The 23982-nt window shown below is 36.5% G+C and overlaps 1 pseudogene; it reads left to right on the forward strand.

Annotated features, from left to right (window-relative positions):
• Positions 1-6510: 6510 nt before the first annotated feature.
• LOC138812346 (U6 spliceosomal RNA) lies at positions 6511-6607 on the forward strand (annotated as a pseudogene).
• The last annotated feature ends 17375 nt before the right edge of the window (positions 6608-23982 follow it).

The following is a 23982-nucleotide window of genomic DNA, read 5'->3' on the forward strand; positions in this document are numbered from 1 at the left end:
GCTTTGAGAAGAATCCCGGGTCGTGTCTTCCTTGCTGGTCGAGGTAGATGCGACAAAAAAGCAATTTTTTGAGGCTTTAATATAACATGGTATGAAGAGAATTATTGTGTGACATCTTCTTTCTTCTACCTGTATGTAACACAGGAAGCAATTTCCTTAATTAGGTGCCTCTGTATACAGTGAGAAAAATGCTAGGTTTGGGGTTTGTTTTTATTTTGTTTTTGTTTTATTGCTTTGTCATAGGGCTTGAAATCTGGACCTGGACACTGTCTCTGAGCCTGTTAAGCTCAAGGCTTTTGCCCTAACACTTCAACCTCAGTACCACTTGTGTCTGGCTTTTGCTGAGAAGTTTATTGGAGATAAGAATCTAGGGAACCTTCCTGCCTCATGGGCTTTGAACTGTAATCTTCTGATCTTAGCATCCTGAATATCTATGATAGTTAAAAAAGTATAAATATAAATAATATTTGCAAGAATACCAGGGTAGGAAAAATGATGCAACCAGTTTATTGTGGTGTTATTTCCAGAACACGGAGGGCATCACATTAGCAGAGGTGTAGTATTTTTCCCAATAGAGATAAGCTATTTGTGATGTGAATTAAGGGAATTTTGAGGTGCACACTACAAGTTGAAAACTGTTGATCTAGGATGACTTTATGGCATAAATTATGGGATTGATGGCCATAGAAATAATAGCTTAATCTGATAAACAATTGCTTGCTCTTGAAGAATTAATTATAACCGATGCTTTACAGTTTTATCCTATACCAGAATGTGGCTATTTTTCTGTTCACTTCTCAATCTGTAACACCCCATTGGAAAATGCATCTACTGCAGAATTACATAACATGGAAACAGGTACTATTTTGAATCTCTCAGGTATGGAATGTTCAGAATTTGAAAGTGAGTAGTTATTAGTCATAGGAATTTTGAAGAACATACATATTCTGTCCTCTAACCAACTTATTTACTTTTAAAAGTTATGGGTTTCCATAGAATTAAACGGTTTTCGGTTAGTATGAGAAAGTACTAGTTAATTCTTTTTTGAAAATATTGGCAATTATATTGTGAAAAAATTGTCTAATTGGATAACATTCAAGTTGATGGCCCTCCCATAAAGAAGGGGTAATTCATTCAAATTAGATGCCAAATAGTACTGATTTTTTAAAAGTTAGTACATAAAGAACAATATTTACTATACCAATACAGTGAAATTTTATTTCAGGCAGCTTATTTTTTAATTTAATTTTAATTTGAAAGTGATGTGCACTGGGTTAGCAATTGTAAGGCAGTGAATACATAACTTTTCAAACTTATTATCACTTCTTTCATTTTTCTCACAGTTTTCCTTCACCCCAAAACCCCTCACAAGTTCTATTGTACATTTCCAACATATTGTCTTCTGAGTATTGCTATTGCATTGGTTTGCCTTTTGTCCTTTGTCTCGCCATTTTGTTGTTCCTCTTCCCTTCCCTAATTAAGGTAAATGTATACACAATACACAAGGTACCAATATCAAACACAGTAGGAGATAAACAATAGGGGAAAAACCCAAGGAAAATAGAAATCACATAGTACATTAAAAACAACAACTGCGAATAAATATCTCTTTCCATATCTTAGAGTTCATTTTGCTCAGCATCATGTTCATATATATGCATAACAAAGTCAGTGGAAAATAATAGTTTCATGGATACTATATCATGAAAACAACATGTTAACTGTTTTTGATGGTAAAGGTGGAATTAGGATTGGTAAATTCGCGATTCTGATAAAGGAATTTCAAAAGAGTTTTAAAATTATGACAGGTAAATTTTAATTGTTCAAAATTTTAACTTAGCCTATTAAGAAAATTTAAAATTGCCTGAGAAAATAGGCTTTCATGCAAAGAAATTCATGGAGACTTAGCTGAGAAGTAGCAATGTGGGTAAGATGGCTCATTTTCACAATAAACAAACAAACCTCACAAACCTTGCTGTAAATCCTGTAGGTTCCCATAATAATTTTCCTTACCCAGGAAATATACTCTTACTGTGTGAAACAAGGTTGTAATGGAATTTAAATTCAAAGTTTTTTTTTAAAATAAGACATCAAAATTTGTGAATTGACCTTTAATTGCTAAACAGTAATTCTCTTAAAAAGATAATTTGAGTCAAAATATATAGGGAGAAAGTGCCCTTCACAATGAAAGAACGTATAGAGTTTACACTTTTCTTTTTTAATACTTTCCATAATGTCTTTGCACGTGAAGCACTGAAACACAGAACAAAATCTGATTGGATAATTCAAACCAATGATTTCTCATTTCATAGTAGCTTAAAAAACTATAATATCCTTATTAACATGAGATAGTGAAGACTTCTTTTATTACATAAGCCAAAAAGTTTGGGGATCAGAAAATAATTGAGCAAATTAAAAGGTAAGAAAACATGTGATTAGAAACCCTAGCTAGGCATTTTGGTTTCAGCTGTGGAGGGGACCAAAACTTTTTGATATAGATTGTCTTAATGTTTTTGCTACCTAAAATGATTTTACAGAGCCTATTTGGATCAGTGTAATGAAGAACAAATTGAATGAAGACATGACAATAAATTCCACCTCCAAGTAAAAGAGCTTTCAAAGAGAAACCATGAAGATGTAGCAGTGGGGGACTTCTTATAGTCATTCAGCTTCACTAGACTTGAAGCCAAGAAGTTGTGATTAATTGGAAATCAAGCAAGAGATAAGAGGAGGACATAGAAGTAGGAAATAGAAGTATTGTCCTTTGAAACAGACAATGTCATCCAAGGAATAGGTGATTTAACTCTATTCTTCTCCATACATCATGTTGAGCAAATACAAGACCAAGAGGAAAATAATCTATTTAAATAATTTTGCAAAGAATAACTTCACTGTTCCTGATATGGTATCTAAGGAGATTCTTAAGAGAGAAGATAAAAATCTTAAGAGAGAAGATAATAGTGGAGTATTCTTAGGTTTCCTCCAAATATCTTGTTAGCAAAATATATCGTTGAGGTTAGAAGTGATTGAACCAAAAAGTGGTGGAGTACTTATTTTTGTGGGCAATTTAGACACAAGAAAATTTCAAGGTAAAAGAAAAAAGAAAAAAAAATTATAGCCAAATACTTATGATTATAGGTCCTTGGACTGGATTTTTGGAGACAAAGTTTTGCATTAGTGTTGCTCCTCATTAACATAGTTGTTGGGTTTTTAAGCAACCAAATGAAAATGGAAAGTTTAATGGACTCGCTTGAACAAGTAAACAGCATGATAGAAAATAATGGCAAAAAATATTTAATGAATTATTTTGAACAATTACTTTGTGAGAACAAAGAAGGAAAGAAAATTCAAAATCACATGACGTTATTAAAAGTATGAAAATGGAGTAGTGAAGAGATTGAGAGAAAACATAGAGTACTATTTTCTCTCCAGTGGAGTAATAGGTTCTTGATCTTGCTTCTTCCATTCTTTCTTCACAAGCTATCAAGTGTGCCTCAGGACTGGAGTATCCAGTTCAGACAAAGAGCACTCGCAGAAGAAAATATTTGCAGTATATATAGGTGATTTATAACCTTAGACAATCTTGTTAAATCTGTTCAAAATTCTCCCCTACCCCAAACTTCCCTCTTTGAACAGCTTTCTTTGCTTTTCCAAAGACCGCCCTTCTTTAACTGCTTAAAATTTTGAGAGGGCATATTCATACTCTCTAGAGATTGCTGTTTGGTTGTGATTTTTGTGTGTTTTTATTGTTGTTTTTAAGTGAATTTCAAAAGGTTGTGCAAGTGTGTTACAATTAAATATGTCCATCTAATTGTCTAATGTTCCTGGATCAGAGTCACTCCTTCTATCATTCTCAACCAACCCTTTCTCCAAGATTTAGTTCAGATTTACCACTTCCTTTATTACATATGTACATTGCGTATTCTAGCTGTACTTGCCCCTTGTTCCATTTTTCATTCATTCTATTTCTTGACTATTGTTCCTCTCTGGTTTCAATTTCCTGATAGTCATTCTGTTAAACTGCCTGTTAATACTTTGAAAGGTTTATATACATTCCATGGAGTTTCACTCTCACATAGACTTGAACTGTTGTCAGCTTATATTTCCATAATTCATTCATCTGCAATAACAATTTGCAAGACTGGAGATGTTAAGCACTTAGACATGATTTTATTCTCATTCATTTGGAAGATTAATCTTTAATCAATAAGAAAGTTTAAAAATGGCTTAGAATTTATTCCTACCTACCAGTTTTTATAAATAGCTTTGGACAATGGTGTGTGATTATTTTATTTTACATAGAATAATTTTTTCTACTACCTATACGTTTTGGAAAAAAGAACAAAACTAAAATTTACTTCTTAAAGGAATATGACAGAAATAGAAGACAGATTTTATGTTTGTCACATCTCTCATCAGTACCCATATTCAAGACTTAAAATCATATTTCTTACTATGTTAAACAGATAGGGAAAACATAAAACAACACATGATAAGGCAGCTATTAGTGACTTTTTCAAATGTACCTTCTTATTTGATGAAATTTACTTTGTTAGCTAATATTTGGGTTTGAAATATGGGAGGCTGATCTATTTAACACATTTCTGGAAGGCACCTACTAAACAACACAAATGGTGAGGGGTACTATTTCTACACTTTAATGAATGGTTTAACTTGTTTGGTATTAGTGCTGGGTATGTAAATCAACTCTATTGTAACTTGCTCCCTACACTTGAAAACATTGTAATGCACTATCATCTACATGTCAAGGGTTTGGCATGTGTGATTTTAAATAGTTTATTTGAAAATGAATATACTTTCAGGAGATTAAATGTAGGTTATCATTGGTTTGAGAATGACAACATCTTTATACCACAGAACCTAGTTTTACTGAACTACCAGTGTTTTGAAAAACTAAGGATCTTCCCAGTTAATGTTTTTCTAAATGATATTTGACCTCTAAATCAAGTATTCCTAGCCTTGGTAGACCAATTATGGATCTATCATTACAAAACTATATTTTGGGGGGGTGCAGTCATGGGGCCTGAACTTTGGGCCTGGGCACTTTCCCTCAGCTCTTCAGCTCAAGGCTAGCTCTCTACCACTTGAGCCACAGCGCCACTTCCGGCTTTTTTTCTTTTTGCTTATGTGGTGCTGAGGAATCGAACCCAGGGCCTCAGGCATGCAAGGCAAGTGCTCTACCACTGAGCCACCTTCCCAGCCCTACAGAAACTATTTTTTTTGGCTGCACTGAAATCTTTCATTATTCATTAGGAGAGGGGTACTAAAAATAATCTTGTTCATTTGTGATTTTGTTCACTCATATGGGCTGGTCATGTGTAAATTGAAAGTTTGAATTACAGTACTTTCTCTCAGATTTTGTGATCTCATCTTTCATTTTAAGTTGCCTTGCATTTCACAATTGATTTCTGCTAATTCTTGTAAGGAATTGGGGTCCTGAAATAACGTAGGAAATGAGCATTTGAGATGAGTCTTCAATTATTTTCTAGATTCACTGTGTAAAATTTAAAATAAGCACATATAAATATAAAATATATAAGTATATATAAAATAAAAATTGTTTTACATTATTGTGTTGTGGTTAGGGAATCAAAAGCAACTCTGTTTTAAAGTATTATTCCATTATCTCTATCTCAGTTTTTGGTAGAGTTAGACTTCAAGCTTTACCATTTGTAGATTTACAGCGTAGAGGCAAGAGGAAACAATATGATTAAAACATTACCAATTTAAGGCCTAATATCAAGGAGAAACATATGGCCTTCTTCAGGACCTATGGAAATATTTGGTGATAGAAAATCAGTAGTGTAAATTCCTGCCAGGTTGGATGATGGACAGGCTAGAACAGTAGGTAATCATGCATATGAACAATTTTTTCACCTTCTTGGCTTTAGCTACTTTTGAAATGATAAGTATAATAAACAATTATATTTTGATAAAATACCTTCCATTCCGAACAATTCGGTCTGAACTGTTCATCTCTCTATGATTCCTTGTAACTAAGATTAGTTTTCTTCCAGTAAGAAAATCTATGCTGTCAGGTAAGATATTCTGGTTGGTCTGTTCCTACACGGAAGAAGGGTAAAGGTTCAGGTAGACATTTGTCCCAGTAAGACCTCATTTGGGAAATTTTAAGCTGCAGAAGTTTAGAAGTAGCTCTTAAGCAAGACTTACTTTGAATCCATTAGCTCTACAAAGCTAACTGAGTTGATAAATAAGTATTGAAAAGCCATCACCTTCGGACTTAGCTGAAAAGGTTTCAAAGTATGATGAAATTTAAAATGAAAATGACAAAATAGACATTGACAAAAAATTGTAAATGTGAGTAATCGACCAAACGATATGTTTTTTCCACAATACACAGATTTTTAGAGTAATAAGATCAATAGCATTTTTAGGAACAAAAAGGGTTCCTTGTTACAAATAATGAACCATGGATAGATGCCTGTATAAAGATTAAATCATTAAGTACTTAAATTTAGAGGGTACTACATGCTTCAGAAACAGGTCAACCCAAATTACAATACAGAGATTAACATGGCACTTGCACAAAGATGATATGAAAATTTGTGAAGTATTCCATATTTTTCATTCTTCTGATGCAAGAAATGAAAAACAGTTATTAAAAATTTAATTACAAAAAACAAGTGTAACAATACATGTAATTTATAGAATTAAAGGTTAGTTTGACATCAGTGTATTAATTCTTCACCTTAGAAAGGCCTTTACATAGCATAACCTTTACAAAACTTGAAATTAGATAACATTATAATTTTATCCCAAAGAAATAAAATAATATAAGGACCTAGGAAAAAAAGAAATCTTAAACTTCTTCTATATGGAATGCAATCTGAAATGACACATTTATTTATGAACCTATACATTATATAACAATGTAGAATTCCAACTATTATATCTAGGAGTGAATGAAATAGATTATGGATATTATACAAACATAGACATACTTTTTTTCAGAAAACTACGAGGAAAAACTTTAGTTTCTTTACTATGCATTTCAACAGATAAGTTAAAATTATTTCTGATTTAAAAAAATCACAAACTGCAGAAATCATTTTAGATGAATACAAACAACTATTGAATACATTTTGACATCAAAGTCAGGCAATTCACTTCGAAGAATACCATGGAATCCATGAATTTTTAAAGTAAGATATTGCTGTTGCTTTGTATTTTGAAAAAAAAATTTAAGGGACACAAAGGATGGACTGGCATTTTTGAAATTTAAGAAACTTACCCAAACCCTTACGACTTAGGAGAACAATTAGTAGAGCCTTCCACAACTTCATAGAGGTAGTGATACATACTTATCTTTTTGGCAATATTAAATGCAGTTTCTTCCAAGTGGTTCTTCAGACCTGGTTTGATATAATGGTTCAACAGAGTATCTTTTCTATTTCTATTCCCAGCAGCAAGATGCAAGGCAATCAAGAGGCCTTTAGTTTGGGTATTGGTATCTGCATCATGATGAATTAAGAAAGAAGCCACTCTAGTATTATTGCACATATAAGCACTGTGCAGGGTTGTCAGCCATTCAGAGTTATTGCATGAATATCTGCCTTGAGCTACCAACCATGGATAATGTCTAAGTGTCCACTCTAGGCTTCCCAATGAAGAGGGGTATACTCATCCTCATCCCTAGTATTCATCTGGGTGGCCTTTTTGTAAAGTAGTCTACACAGCATAGTAAGCCGATTAATTTCAGCATCCCAAAGAATATATTTGCTTGAATCCTACTCCATTTTTTTTTCGTGCAATTGATACCGTTTCTCACTTTTTCATCTTGTTCCTTGTCTTCGTCAGAATTGCCTAACCAGAGACTTTGAGTGCAAATGGGAATGAGATGTCCATGTATTTCACCAAGAGTTCACAATGGTTGAACTGAGCAGAAAAATCTGGTGAATTTCCTGCATATGTTTTTTCACCATGATTTATTTTCTCTTTTTCCATTTTTAATATTTTGAATTAATCTAACGGGATAGTAGGGAATTGATAGAGAGCAGAGGAAAGATTTTCCTCGGTATTCAAAGTACAGACTGAAAATGAGGACCAGTGGGGTCTTCATGTGCAGCTTATTCTAGGAATGAGAAAATAGGAAACAATGCCTTCTATGTCAATGATTTGGGAAATACCATGTTAGAGTGTGAAAGAATTCACTATTCAACATAAAGGCTTTAATAGCTTTCTAATAGCTTTGTAATGTTGGTAACCAACATTAGAAAAAATGTATAATGCAGTAGTAAAATAGAAGTCCTTTGTATGACTACCTAAATTCTTGTCTTTTTTTTAATAGCTATAAAATTCTGAATTTTTAAAAAAATTTTATTGTGAACATACTGTACAGAAGGTTTACAACTACATGGGCAAGATAATGAGTACATTTCTTATCAAGCATTGTAGCCTCCTCCTTTGTTTACCCTTCAGATCCCTTCCCAGCCTCCTCCTACCTCCCACCCAATCGTCCCCCCACACCAAATTTGTAAAGTTCGTTTTCGACATTACAACTTGTACTGCTCATTGTTGCAACGGATCCATCTGTATCCTTATTTAAACGAATTGCTTTTCCCCATCCCCTCCTCAAATTATATCGACATCAAATACAGTGAAAGCAGGGGTTATATTGTGGGGGAGGGACATACAAAGCAACAAAGAAATAATCTTTTATATGCGTTAGAAACAAATGCATGAAAGGAAAAAAACCTTTTAAATACATATCTAAGATTTCATTTTCCTAACATCACCTTATCTGACCTTCTCTGATTGACTCATACATATACTAGATATTGAAAATAAGGGAAACCATGGGATTTATGTTTCTTTGGGCTTGGCTGACTTCACTTAATATAAATATTTCCAAGTCTTTCCATTTCCGAACAAATGCGGAAATGTCAATCTTTCTGATGGAGGCATAGAATTCCATTGTGTATATGTACCACATTTTCTTGATCCATTCATCTACTGAGGGGCATCTGGGTTGGTTCCATATCTTAGCTATGGTAAATAATGTTGCAATAAACATAGTTGTGCTGGTAGGTTTAGTGTGGTCTTGTTTGTAAACATTTGGGTAAATGCCCAAAAGTGGGATTGCTGGGTCATAGGGGAGCTCTATGTGAAGTTTTTTCAGGAACCTCCATATTGCTTTCCAAAGTGGTTGAACAAGTTTACATTCCCACCAACAATGAAATAAGTTTCCCTTCTGTCCACATCCACTCCAGCATCTGTTGTTGTTAGAGTTCTTGATTTTTGCCATTTTAACTGGAGTGAGGTGTTATCTCAATATTGTTTTGATTTGCATTTCTTTTATGGCCAGGAATGTTGAGCATTTCTTCATGTGTCTATTGGCCATCCTTCTTTCTTATTCAGAGAAGGTTCTCTTAAAGACTTTGCCCACTTATATAATGGGCAGTTGTTTCTTTGAGGATTTATTGTTGGGGGAATTAATTTTTTGAGTTCCAAGTATATTTTAGATATGAGACCCTTGTCTGTTGTATGGCTAGTGAAGATCTCCCAATCGTTTGGCTTTCTATTGATCTTGCTAGCTATGCCCTTTGCCATACAGAAGCTCTGCAAATTTATGCAATTCCATTTGTCCAACCTTTCTTTGATTTGTTGTGTTTCCAGGTCTCTATTCAGAAAATTTGGGACTGAGCCAAGGAGACCTAGGGTTTCTCCCATTCCATCCTCTAATGTTTTCAGAGTGTCTGCTTTGACTTCGAGGTCTTTGACCATTTGGAGTTGATTCTGGTGTAGGGTGATACATAAGAATCTAGCTTTAGTTTTCTACAAGTAGTTAAGCAATTTTGTCAGCACCATTTACTGAAGAGGCTGTCTTTGTTCCATTGTATTGTTTTAGCTCCCTTATCGAAGATTAGATGGCTATAGGTCTGTAGGATCATTTCTGGGTTTTCAATTCTATTCCATTGGTCCTGAGGTCTGTTCTTATGCCAATACCAAGCTGTTTTGATTACTATGGCTTTATAGTAGAGTTTGAAATTTGGTATTGATATTCATCCAGCAGTGTGCTTTCCGTTGAGGAGCGTTTTTGCAATTCGGGGTCTTTTATTGTTACATATGAATTTTTGGATTGCCTCTTCTATTTCCTTGAAGAATGAGGTTGGAATTTTGATAGGTATCACGTTAAATTTGTAGATAGCCTTGGGAAGTATTGCCATTTTCACGATGTTAATCTTTCTAATCCAGGAGCATGGGAGGTTTTGCCATTTTTTAAGTTCTGTGTTGATTTCCGTTTTCAAGATTTTAAAGTTTTCATCATAGAGGTCCTTCACTTATTTGGTAAAGTTAATTCCAGGTATTTTATTTTTGTGGAGATATTACAAATGGAGTTGCTTTCCTAATTTCAGCCACACTTTTCTCATTGTTGGCATACAGGAAAGCCATTGATTTTTGAGGGTTAATTTTTTACCCTGCTACTTTGCCAAAGTTTTGAATCAGCTTGAGTCATTTGGGAGTGGATTCTATGGGATTCTTTAAATACAAGATCATGTTGTCTGCAAAGAGGGAGAGTTTTGTTTCTTCTTTCCCTATTTGGATCCCCTTTATGTCTGCATCTTGTCTTATTGCTGTAGCTAGGCATTCTAATACCAGAATGAAGAGAAGTGGAGAGAGTGGCATCCTTGTCTTGTTCCTGAGTTAAGAGAAAATGGCTTTAGTTTTTCACCATTAAGTATAATGCTGGCTGTAGGTTTGTCATATACAGCCTTTATTGTATTGAGGAATGTCCCATGGATTCCTAATTTTTCCAATACCTTCATCATAACGGGGTGTTGGATCTTGTCGAATGCTTGTTCTGTGTCTATTGAGAAAACCATGTGGTACTTACTCATGCCCCTCTTGATGTGATGAATAATATTAATTAATTTGCGTGTATTGAACCAGCTTTTCATCCCTGAATTGAATCCTGTTTGATCGTGGTGTATAATTTTTTGGATGAATTGTTGAAGTCGGTTGGCCAAAATATTGTTGAGAAGTTTTGCATCAATGTTCGTCAAAGAAATGGGTCTATAGTTCTCTTACTTTGATGAGTCCCTGCCTGGTTTGGGGATGAGGGTTTTGATGGCTTCATAGAATGTGTTCGATAGTGAGCTTTCTCTTTCAATTTCATTGAAGAGTTGAAGGAGAATTGGTGTGAGCTCTGCTTTGAAAGAATTGTAGAATTCCGCTGTAAAAACATCTGGTCCTGGACTTTTCTTTGCTGGAAGGTCTCTTATTGCTGTTTCTATTTCAATGCTTGATATGGGCCTATTAAGCTGGTTTAATTCATCTTCGTTTAGTTTTGTCATGTCAATATTTTCTAGGAAAAGGTCCATTTCTGTCAAGTTCTCAAACTTATTAGCATAAAGTTTTGAGGAGTATTCCCTTATAATGTTCTGAATCCTGGTTGTTTCCATGGTGATGCTTCCATTCTCATCTCTGAGTTTATTTATTTGGGTGTGTTCCCTTCTTTGTTTGATAGATTTGCTAAGGGTTTGTCAATTTTTTAATTTTTTCAAAGAACCAACTCTGTTTCGTTGATTCTTTCTATAGTTTTTTTTTATTGTAATTCATTTAATTCTGATTTAATTTTAATTATTTCTTTCCTCTAATGGATTGGGGTTTATCTTGCTGCTCTTTTTCAAGGAGGTTTAAATGTGTCACTACATTGTTGGTTTCAGATCTCTCCAGTTTGATGATGTAGGAGCTCAGAGGTATAAATTACCCTCGGAGTTTTGCTGTGTCCCAGAGGTGCTGGTCATTTGTGTGCTCATTTTTGTTGAATACCATGAACATTTGAATTTCCTTTCTAATCTCTTCCATGACCCACTCGTGATTCATCAGTGTGTTGTTCAGTCTCCATGTGATTCCGGACTTTCTTTGGTGGCTTTTCGTGTTGAGTTCTAATTTTATTCCTTTGTGTTCAGAAAGAATTCAAGGTATAAGTTCAATGTTTCTGATTTTAGACAAGTCTGCTTTGTGGCCTAAAATGTGATCTATTTTGGAAAATGTTTCTTGTACTGCTGAGAAAAACTTGTATTCTGATGCTGCTGGGTGAAATATTCAACTAGATATATCAACTAGATATTAAATCTAGTTGATATATGCAGTTGTTTAGGTCTGTAGTTTCTCTGTTGAGTTTTTGCTGAGTTGATCTATCTAGTGGGGAGATTGTTGTGTAAAAATCCCTAACAATTAATGTCTTTGTATTTATATGGGGATTTGAGGAAAAGTAGTGTTTCTTGGATATATGTGGGTGCACCATTGTTTGGCAGGTAGATATTTAGAATTTAATATCGTCTTGAAGGAAAGATGCCTTTATTAGTATGTAGCAACCTTCTTTATCTCTTCTCACGAATTTTAATTTGAAGTCTCTTTTATCTGATATTAGAATTGCAAATCTCGACTGTTTATGGGGGTTATTTGCTTGGTAAATTTTGTTCCAACGTTTAACATTGAAAATGTGTATGTTTTTATGGGCAAGATGTGACTCCTGAAGGCAGTAGATAGAAGGATCTTGTTTTTTAATCCAACTAGACAGTCTATGTCGCTTAATTGGAGAGTTCAGTCCGTTAACCTTAAGAGAAAGGACTGAGAGGTATTTTGGAATTCCTGCCATGTTATGTACCTTCTTGGGGGCTGCAAAAACTGGGTTCTTCCTATGGTTCTTGGATTCTCAGTTTGGTTGGTGTTTCTTGGCCTTTATTGTGGTCTTGTTGGTTTTCTATGTGTAGGACATTTTTAAGAATCTTTTGTAGGGCTGGTTTGGTGGAGATGTATTGTTTCAATTTTCCTTTGTTATGGAAGGTTTTTATTTGGCCTTCAGTTATGAAGGAGAGTTTAGCTGGGTGCAGTATTCTTGGTTGATAGTTGTTTGTTTTTAGGGCGTGGCATACATCATTCCAGGCTCTTCTTGATTTGATTGTCCGTGCTGAGAAATCTGAGGTGATTCTAATTGGTTTCCCTTTATAGGTGATTAATCTTTTCTCCTTGACAGCTTTAAGGATCTTTCCCTTGCTCTATGTTGATCCTGTGGATTATAAAGTGACAGTGGGATGTCCTATTCTGGTCTGGTCTGTTGGAGTTCTAAAAGCTTCTTGTATCTGAATAGGCCTATCATTTTGCATGTTTGGGAAGTTCTCTGCTAGGATCCTGTTAAACAAATTTCCTAGGCCATTAACTTCTGTTTCCAGGTGCTCCTCTACACCCATTATCCTTAGATTAGGCCTTCTGATGGTGTCTTCCAAGTGTTGGATAGATCTATCATATTTCTTGGACTTGTCTTGGATGGTTTTATGTTCTTTCTCTATAATATCTAGGCTGTCTTCAATCCCTGAGATTCGATCATCTGCATTGTCTAACCTGCTGTCAAGTCTTTCTACTTTGTTTTTTATCTCTTTTCCTTCTAATTGGTCAGCTTTGATGGCTTCAAATTCTTTGTTGAAGCTTTGTTTTAGATCTTGTATGAACTTCTTTACCTCCTTAATTTGATGTTCAGTGTTTATTCTCAGATCACTTAGTTGATTGGGTATGGTTTCCTTGGACTCCCATTCCTTCTGTTGGGTTCCATTCAGCATTCCCTTTGTGGCATCCCTGACTTCCTTCAGCTCATTGTTAATGGATTCCATCAATGCCTTTAGTGATCTTTGTGTATTCTCTTCCTGTTTTCTCAATTCCTCTATTACTCTTTGATTAGCTTCCTCCCGTTTGTGGGACTCCTGTAGTTCTCTTTGAGTGCTTTCAGCCTGCTAACGCAGTTCCTGCCTTTCTCTTTGAGTATTCTCAAGCTGCTTACGCAAATCCTATAACAGTTTTTGAGTAGCTTCCTCATGCTTATGATATTCCTGTATAAACTTTTGGATTGCCTACTCTCCCTCCCTACATGCTCATACAGAGTCCTTTGTATGCTTTCAATCTTTTCATTTATCATGCTTGCCAGCAGTGTTTGTAGAGCTATTTGGGAATTCTCCTGTGGATTATTCATTATCTGTTCTGTCCCCTGATTATCAAGATTGGGAATTGAGATACCCAGATTTGCAATTTTTCTTGTGTTTTTCCGGCTTACTCTGCCCATTTGAGATGAAAATAGCACCCGTTTTGTGCTAGAACACTATCTTAAGGCAAGCATCAACCCAAGTCTGAATTTGCACAGTCAATAGTCTACAGATACAATCTAGTTCAACAGATACATCTATTCAACGTCAAACAACTATACATTAATGAGCTACGAACCCCAAAGAAGAATTTGGAAGACCAGAAATTATTAGGGTTAGGATGAGATGTGGGTAAAAATAGGAATAGATTGATTTGGGGAGGCTTAGGGAGAGTTAACTAAGACCTAACCTCAAAGCAGGAAATAGGTTGGGTAGGATGAAAGTAGAGAGAGAGAATAAAAGAAGAAAGGGAAAGGGAAAACAAAAGACCAGAAAAAATAGAAAGGTAAAAATTAATAAAATTATGTAGAATCGATTACAATCTATTTAGATAAGAATGTGAATTTATTGAGAGAAGGGGAGGGATATAAAAGAAATGTGAAAAACTTAAAAATAAAAATGCTTAAAATATTACATAGGTATAAAGAGGTAGTACTGCTATTAAGGAATTTAAGTCTTAGAGGTTTTGACTTGAGTAATAAATTTGTGGATTAAGTGTGTACACAATGTGGGTAGGGTCTAATAGTCAACTACTTGTTTATCTGAGGATGTGCAGGACAAGAATTAAGTCACTTAAAGAAGAACGAAAGAGAGAAGAAGGTGAAAAGTATAAGAAAGGATGAAGAAAAAGATGAGAAGTTTAGTAGAGCTAAGCAAAAAACAAAAAGATAATTAAAAAAGACAAAAAAAAAGAGAAAGAAAACCAAAAAAGAAAGAAAAACGCACACTCACTTATTCGTAAAATAAAAATTATAAGCGGAAAAAAACGTTTCTGGAAAACAATTTTTTTTTTCAAAAAAGGCAAAGATTGAAGATTTAAAAAAAAGTTTTAGAAAAAAAATTTTATACAAGGTACCAAAAATAAAAAATGAAAAAATAAGAAGAAGAAGAAGAAAGAAAGAAAAAAGTTCTTTGATTTTTTTTTTTTTTTGGAGGAGTGGGAAAAGTCCTGCATCTCCCTTGTGTCCGTAACCAGCCTCTTGTTGGAGTCTCTGGTTTGCTTGTCGTCCTGTGGTTTGGTTGGTTTCTTAAGTCAGTTTGTTCAAACAGGCAGAAAAATGCTCTGCTTTACCCAGGATTTGGCGATCCTCCTCCCTGGCTAGTTCATTGGGAGGCGGATCTGCTTTGAGTATCAGAAAAGAGGGGGATGCTGTGCTGAGGCTAGGTTCTGGGTAGAGTTGAGGCCTTTCAACAAACAGTAGCTTTTCCAGGGGGCTAGTTTGTGAAAACTCACAGAGCCCAGCCTGGAGCCATTCTCAGGGTTTCTGTTTACTGAATTTCAATTGATTTTCGAGGCTGCTAGAGGGAGGAGCAGGCCTCTGGATCTGATTACGCAGTGGAGAAAGCCACTCCAAGGGCTGGCACCCGAGCTGTGGGACTTTTCCCTGGGTGGAGCTGAGTCTGGCAGGTCAGGCTGCCGTTAAGTTCTTGTGACCTGCTAAATGACTCGTTTTATTCCAAGGCCTGAGTTGGAGCTTGCAACTCTTCTGAGCTTTGTCGGTATCCAAGATGGAGATCTCCGGTGCTGGGGGGGAATGGCCTTCCCTCCTCTGCTCCCTGAGAAGGAGTGAGCATGTCAGGCTTCTACTCACGCTGAGTCTTGGTTCCTGGGTCGTCTCTGGTCTACAAACTGCACGATAAAGATGTCTGCTCTTTGTTGGTTCTTGCTGGTGTTGAGTAGAATCTGCTCGCCTCCTGTGTCTGGCTCCTTCATGACATACTCTCTGTGGCTCAGGTAGGCTTCTGCGCTTACCCGCCATCGCCACAGCGGCTGCCCCTGCGGTGGCTGCAGGCAAGAGCTCAGAAGTGTCTCCTTGCCTGGGTTTCCCCTCTCTGGCCTATCACTCTGTCCTGTGATGGCTCACTTCATGTAATTCTCTGGCTTAGGACTGTTCACTGGAACTCTAAAACTGCTTTCTATGCGAGAGCTTACTTAGACTCCAGCTTCTCCTCCACCATCTTCCCGGAACTCCCCAATTCTTTTTTTTTAAAAAAATACACATATTTTCATCTACAAATAGGCCTGTCTATTGTCTTCAGGTGATTTTGATGATTGAAGATGATTAATGAGAAGTCAAAATGTATTAGTAGTCCTTTGCTATCAATTAAATTTGACTTTTTCTTCTTGGAGAATATAATGATCAAAGCAATAGTTCACAATCAGCAAGCAACAGTTCAGAATCATGGTTCAACTGCAAGTGAATCACCAGTAAGTAATCCGTGATTCCATTTTCCACAAAGTTTTGTCACAGATACAATCTGCCTGCCTTCTCTAGTTGATTTCGTAGCCTGGACTTATTCCTTAATTGTACAGGAAAAGTGTAATTCACCTGATTTCAGTCAGATCTTTTAGTAGAATTATCAAGTATATAGATTTTTTTTTTATTAAATTAGTTGTGGGGCCTGAACTCTGGGCCTGGGCACTGTCCTTTAGCTCTTCAAATCAAGGCAAGCGCTCTACCACTTGAGCCACAGAACCACTTCTGGATTTTTCTATTTGTGTGGTGCTGTTTTGGGAAATGGCAGAGCAGAAAGTGAAATGATGCAACCAAAAATATAAAAGCAAAATAAATTAGGATAATTATGGAGCAACCATATTGTCTATGAGATCCATGAAAGAGAAAGCGGAAAAGAGATACAGATGTGCAATGACCTAACTAGCCACAAAATCCATGCTTCTAATCAATTTACAGAGCAAACATTTTTTTTATTTTTTAAAAGAGACGGAAATAATATTTATATATAGAAATTAGTAAATACGTTTTTAGTCGCCTACATAAAGAGAAGAATCTTAATCCTTGGACTGGGAAGGTGGCTCAGTGGTAGAGTGCTTGCCTTGCAGCTTACTACAGTGCAGAGACGACTTTCCAAAAAGGCCACTCATATGAATACTAGGGATGAGGATGAGTATACCCCTCTTCATCGGGAAGCCTATAGTGGACACCTAGACATTGTCCATGAGTTGGTTTCTCAAGGCAAATATTCATGACATAACTGTGAATGGCTGGACACCCCTGCACAGTGCTTATTTGTGGAACATATTGCAACAGCACAAACACACACACACAAATATACACACACATCATCAGATTTCTTCTTAAATATTTTTTTGTGTATGATCTTAAGAAATTTACAATACTAACTTGAATTTCTGACAGGACAATATTATCACTGTACATCTTGCTTCTATGTTCTCAGTTTTAAATTAATATCTAAGTATGTGCATTACATAAGTACAGGAAAAAGTAGGAGCCACACGGGTGGCTCAGGTCTTTAATCCTACCTCATCAGAAAGATGAAATCTGATGATTGTGCTTTGAAACCAGACAAAAAACGTCCCTTAGAATCTCATTTGAAAGTAACCAACAAAATCTAGAAATGGCGCTGTAGTATAAGCAGTAAAATGCTAGCCTGGAGAAACCTAAAACAAAAAAGTTAACAAATTCTGCGACAGAGCCAGGCCCTGAGTTCAAGCTCTAGTATTAGCACCAAACTAATGAATGAAAGAATGAATGAATGAATGAACTAAAAATAAATTAAGTGGTCACATGTGGAGAGACAGGTAAAATGTAAAAACCGTGGTGACTGGATTATGTATTATTTTGTAATAAGTCAAATTATCATTTTTCCTAATCACTAATATTTTATTTGAACTTTTTTGTACAATAAGCCCTGAATTTGGCATGCATGTATATGTGTGTGTACATGTGCACACATGTGTGTGTGTGTGTGTGTGTGTGTGTGTGTGTGTGTGTGAGGTTGCAATGTTGTTTGCCAATGTGGACAGAGTGAGGCTAAAAAGAGCTGTGTTTCAATGTTGTTATTTATCAGTGTTCCTTCCTGTCATTTCAGTGGAACCACCCTTCTGCACATTTTATTTGTCAAATAATAACATCATCATAATCAAAGAATTTAGATCATTAAGTTAGATAAAAGAGAGCATTTTCAGCTCTTAGTAAATGTTAGGTAAGAAGATACACATATAATTAGGTAGTAAGTTATTGCTGTAAGATGACTGTCAGTACAAAATATGTATTTGACCTCTTAAATTGGATATACTTTTAAGATATACTCATGGAGTGATTTTGACCAACTTGACCAAACAGGTATTACAAGATATGTATTTTAAATGTTTTTTTTTCTTTCATGCATTTGTTTCTAACACATTTATAAGATTATTTGTTTGTTGCTTTGTATGTCCCTCCCCCACAGTAAAACCCCTGCTTTCACTATATTTGATGTCGGTATGATTTGTGGAGGAGAAGGGGAAAAAAAAGTCATTTAAGGATACAGGTGGACCCGTTACAACAATGAGAAGTACAAGTTGTCATGTTGAAAAAGAACTTTACCTCTTTGGTGGGGGGGGCAAGGATTGGGTGTTGGGGCGGGGGAGGCTGGGAAGGGATGTGAAGGGTAAACAAAGGAGGAGGCTGCAATGCTTGATAAGAAATGTACTCATTATCTTGCCCATGTAATTGTAAGCCCTCTGTACAGTATGATCACAATAAAAAATAAAAAATAAATATGATTCTCACTTGTCAGCCTCCTTCGTAGCTAGGGTTACAAGCATGAGCCATTGCTGCCTAGCTATATAATTATTTTTTACACATTTATGAAGTATGGAGTGGTAATCCCATTCATTTATATGTTGTGTAATGATCAAGCTACATCATATCCATTAATTTCTGCATGTAACACTTCTTTATAGTGATAATGCTCAAAAACTTATCTTCTGGCTATGATGAAAAATCTATTCTTAACTATAATAACTTTTCTTCTTGTAGTATAAAATTGATATATTTACTTTTAGTCATGGAAGTCTGCTAATTAAAGTTATATCAAAAAAAATGTTGGAATCATAAAGTTATATCAAACATGAATTGTAAAGTGAAAGAAATTCATAGTTCCATTACATGTTTAAAGAAAATGATTATGCACTTTTTCAATTATATTTCTTTGGAATGTGTAATATTCTTTGATTTAACTTAAAATTGATAATAATTATATTATATCAAATTGATTCAAACTTGTATTTGAAAATTGCACACAGCACAAATATACTTCCACTTTCTTCTAACACATAATTAAAATAACATTATAGGAAAATTTGGTGTTAGCTGTTCATGTGTAGAATCATAGAAACTCAGGATGCTAAGACCTGAATATTTTAGTTCAATACCAGTCCAAACAGACAAAAATGTGAAAACTTATCTCCAATTATCTAGCAGGAAGCAGAAGGTGAGGATGTGGCTCAAGGAATGGCGTGTCATAAGCCATGAGCAAAAAATACAACAGAGACCATTAAACATTGAGTTCAAGCCCTAAAAATGGTAAATACACAAAAGACAACAACAAAAAAGTAGTATAAACATCAATAATAAAGACAAAACTAGTAGAAAAGATCATGAGAAATGTTGTGTGAACATCTGGAAGCCAGAAATCATTTGCCAGAATTTTGATTCATTAGAGGTAAAAGTCACAGTATAATTTTATCAATCTCCTTGAAGTCATTTGTGTTGAAACCTGGCTATTGGGTAACAGGTGAAAGATCAGACTGGATTACCTGACATAGTAGACATTGCCTGAAACTATACACCATCCCACTCTGCAAAAACCTACAATCGTGCCTGTTAATTTAAAAAGAACCTCATGCTAGAGACTTTTTGGTCCACACAGACTGGGGTCCTTATTTTGTGGCTTCAGACCAGTGCTTTTTTAAATAACCACTCCTGTTTTACTACCCTTCACTGGTGAAGCTATACCCTAAGCTGGCACCATGTCACTCCCTAGAATAGGGCAAGAGCATTTGCCAATGCTCTTCCAACTTCTCTCTGAGTCTCTGGATATCCAGACTCTTGTAGCTAGGATGGGTTACTTTGATGTCCAGGTTGCCTCAAACTGGAGATAATCATGTAATGGATATGTCAACCTGAGTTAGTTTCAAACTGTGATCTTCAGATCTGAGCCACTATGCTCAGCCCAGTATTTCCAGTAAGTTACTTAATCTTTCTGACACTCAGGTTCTTCCTGTGTGGAAAGTGAAAAGAATTACTTTGTGGACCTATGAATCCAGTGGGAGTTATGACTAGGTGCAGGAAGTATAAGTGTTCAGGATGTGTGGACAGAGTCTGACACTCTCATAAAACTACTGGTATTTATATTGAAATGAATTCCAGGAATTGGAAACAAGAGGGATATTTCTGTTCTTGTTTATCCTTTTATGGACATTGAAGGAGCCACAGAAATTCAAGGAGAACAGGGAAACCAATGCAGCAGTTGTATTCTGTACATATTATATTCACAATGAGCTAAACTTGTGGACAGGGACAGGATGGAAAATCAGAGAGAGAACAAAGTGATGAGATTGTCAAACAAGAAGTGAACTCATTAGCCACTTATAAAATGGTGATCTGTATATACACTACCTTAACAAAAACCATTTGAAAAATCCAGGTGGATGATTCTCTATTCCAGTTTTTGTAGAGGTCCTTAAGACTCAGGTTCACCTGGAGTTTTTGAAGGTCAGATTATATGATTATTAATGTAGAGCCAGAATCTCTTAAGAAATGTTATAAAAAGTATTTCATTCTTAGTACTTCTTTCTTTTTGAGTGGCGATTCTATATGTTGTTGTTAGATCTAAATTTTTACTTTTTGTTTTTAGTACTTGTCAGGTGTTGAATCCTTCTTAAAGCTTTGTGACAAAGGTCTGCTATATCTTGGCACCCTGCCCCTAACTAAAATGGTAATTAATCTTTGAAATTTATGTATTTGAGTATGAGTTTTATTTATTGATTTAATTTGTGGGTGGTGCTGAACTCTGGGCCTGGTTGCCATCCCTCAGCTCTTCAGCTCTAGTCTAGTGCTCTACCACTTGAGCCACAGTACCACTTCTACCTTTTTCTGCTTAGGTGGTGCTGAGGAATCAAAGCCAGGGTCTTCTGCATTCAAGGTAAGTTGTCTACAACTGATCCACCTTCTCAGCCCTTATGAGTGGTATGTTTGTGCACAGGTCTATCAAGCAAATCTATTGAGCAAATGTATTCATTTGCCACTAGACATATTCAAAATTCTGAATTATCTGATATTTTAATGAATAAAACTCTTATCATTGATACTAGGAACTCTTTGTCTCCCCATACTGAAAACACGGAGGAGGGTTTTTAAAACTAAAACTACAAAATAAATTTTAAGATCTTTTTGCTAACAAATGTGTCCAGGTGTTATTACATTAAACAGAAAATTCAAAATGGTTTTTTTCATGAATACAGAGATCAAAGGTCTTTTAATTCTTATTTCGAGATGAAAATTAAAGGGGAAAAACAGTCATGAGGTAAAATTTATATTGGATGTTAATAGTTAAGAGGAAAAGAAGATCCTAGATGACAAATTAAAGACAAAGCAATATCAGAGCACTATATGCTCAATATTAAATAAGAAGGTTTAATTGAAAAATTGAGCTGGAATGTGCACATCAGGCAAAAGCAAGAAATCAGAGCTTACCACCAACAAAGAAACACCATAATGCATATCTCAGAAAAAGGAAAAAAGTTCCTTGTCCTTGATTTCAATGATACATATAAACCCCCCCATACACGCGCGTGCGCTCACACACACAGACACACACACGAATGTATGCAACAGCTCAACCTAGTCACATTCATTCAACATGAATCAAAGATCTTCCTATAATATTTGGAACTTTAAAAGTTTCTAGTCTTGGAAATAATTGATAACAGATGACTAAGCAAATATTTTCTGAATAACACTCTGTTATGTAAATGAGAATTTCTGATGGATATAAGTGAAGTGAAAGACAGTTATCAGAGACCTATGCTGCCTCTAATTCTCAGCAGGCTTCAAACTGTGACACCTTTGATTCTGCTGTGCCAGGCCCACAGTTATTTTCCCTAGAGCAGTGGCCCTGCTGGGCTTGGAAATGGGGTCTGTTTGGAGAGGGAGGATGCCACAGGGGAGGCCAAGCTTTGGTTGGGGCTAAGAGCGGTGGGGAGAGGACGGTGGGGAGGCCCTGACAGAGGCTGTGAAGGGAGGAAGAGGCAGTTGGCCAACAGCTCATGCAGCAGCAGCCCTAAAGGCAGCTGGGTTCTGGGGAGTGTCTGTGAGGTGTAGAATTTGGGGTGAATTTGCTAGGGCCTGTTTGTTTGGTGAGGAGAGGAAGAAGTCTCGAGTCCCACCCAAATAGATAATGAAAAATGAGACAACCAATGCCTGAAGAATTTCAAGAACAAAGGCAGGGACTGATAGGTAACCTCTAGGGGCATTGAGGACAGCAAGGTTGGGCCTGTGGTTGTCATGCCTCCTTCGATGCCCTTGGAAGTGAAGGCCAGCTCTGCTGTGATCTAGGCCTGGCTCTTGCCTTGAAACAGGCACCAGGAATTGTCAGCACAGCCTCAGCTTGCCCCAAGGAGGTGGCCTGTTGTGGGTGCTGTAGTCTGGGCAGTTGCTAGGAGGCTATACACAGAAGGGCAGAGGAAGCATGGCTGGTAGGCTCAGTTCCAGCCCAGCCAAGCACAGGGCCACTTGAGAAGTTCCAGCTCTGGATCAGGATCAGGCACTGCTCCAGACAAGTAGGGCCTTTGGGGACCTGTGCAGTGGCTGCCACGTGTGGGTTGTGAACCTCCTTAGAATGGCCGATGAGTCTCAATGGAGAGATGCATTTGCTTCTGTGCCTCTCCCATCTTCTGGATTCCTGCTCTCCTCCTGCCTCCTGCCATGTCCAACTACAGGAGTCAACTTCTCCAAGCCACTGAGAGGCCATCCCGGAGATGTTCACAGGGCTTTCCAGGCTGCTTCACCATGAATGCAGGGCTCACAGGGTCCCATTCTCCAGGCAAAGCATACCCCCATTTCAGCTTGGCGACTCCTGCCTAGAGGGTCACAAACTGCATTCTTACACAGAAATCCAGGGGTACACAAAGCTGTCCTGCAGTCTAAGGCATCCTTTCCTTCCTCCTGCTCAGCTGTGGAGCAGCTGTGGAGCCAACTGCAACATCATGATTGATTATCTAAAAAGAAGTGGAAAAAAGCTTCATTGTCCCAGATACAGCTGCTCCTGGGTGTCTCTGTGTACACTAGTCTTGTGCTTAGATAACGATCCCCAAAGACCACCATGAAGCCAGTCTCATGTGACCACATTAGAGTCATTTATTTCAAGATCGAGCCTGGACTCACAACTGTCACCACTGCAGTGGGTCAGAGTTGATAGCCCCGACCCTTCAGTTAACTGGGTAATCTTATAAAAATCTTATTGGCTATCAACTGCAAGCTAAGCAATAAACAATAATTTGTGGAGGAGAAGGGAAAAAAAACAAACTCTTTAAATAGGGATACAGGTGGACCCATTGCAACAATGAGATGTACAAGTTCTTATGGAGAAAAACGAACTTTACAACTTTGGTGGGGAAAGGGGGGAGGAGGTTTCGATGGAGGGTGCAGGAGGAGGATGGGAAGGGATGGGAGGGGGAAACAAAGGAGGAGGTTACAATGCTTGATAAGAAATGTACTCATTATCTTTCCCATGTAATTTTAACCACTCTGTACAATGTTTTCACAATAAAAAAGTTAAAAAAAATTAAAAGATTAAAAAAAATCTGTAGCTTTAGGTACTTCCTGTCATCCGCTGATGGCTATTGCTAGGGGAGTTATGGGCAGAACGTTATTGTGACATTTCACGTTTTTTCCAGGAACCTGAGTTCTAACTTTCAGGAAAAGTCTACTTACAATGGGTACTTTCAGTAAAGGTCTTCACAATGGATATTTTCAGAGTATTTGGAGTCTAAGTC

The sequence above is a fragment of the Dipodomys merriami genome, unplaced genomic scaffold (assembly GCF_024711535.1).
Source record: "Dipodomys merriami isolate MVZ:Mamm:240054 unplaced genomic scaffold, mDipMer1.0.p SCAF_564, whole genome shotgun sequence".
NCBI classification, from domain to species: Eukaryota; Metazoa; Chordata; class Mammalia; order Rodentia; family Heteromyidae; genus Dipodomys; species Dipodomys merriami.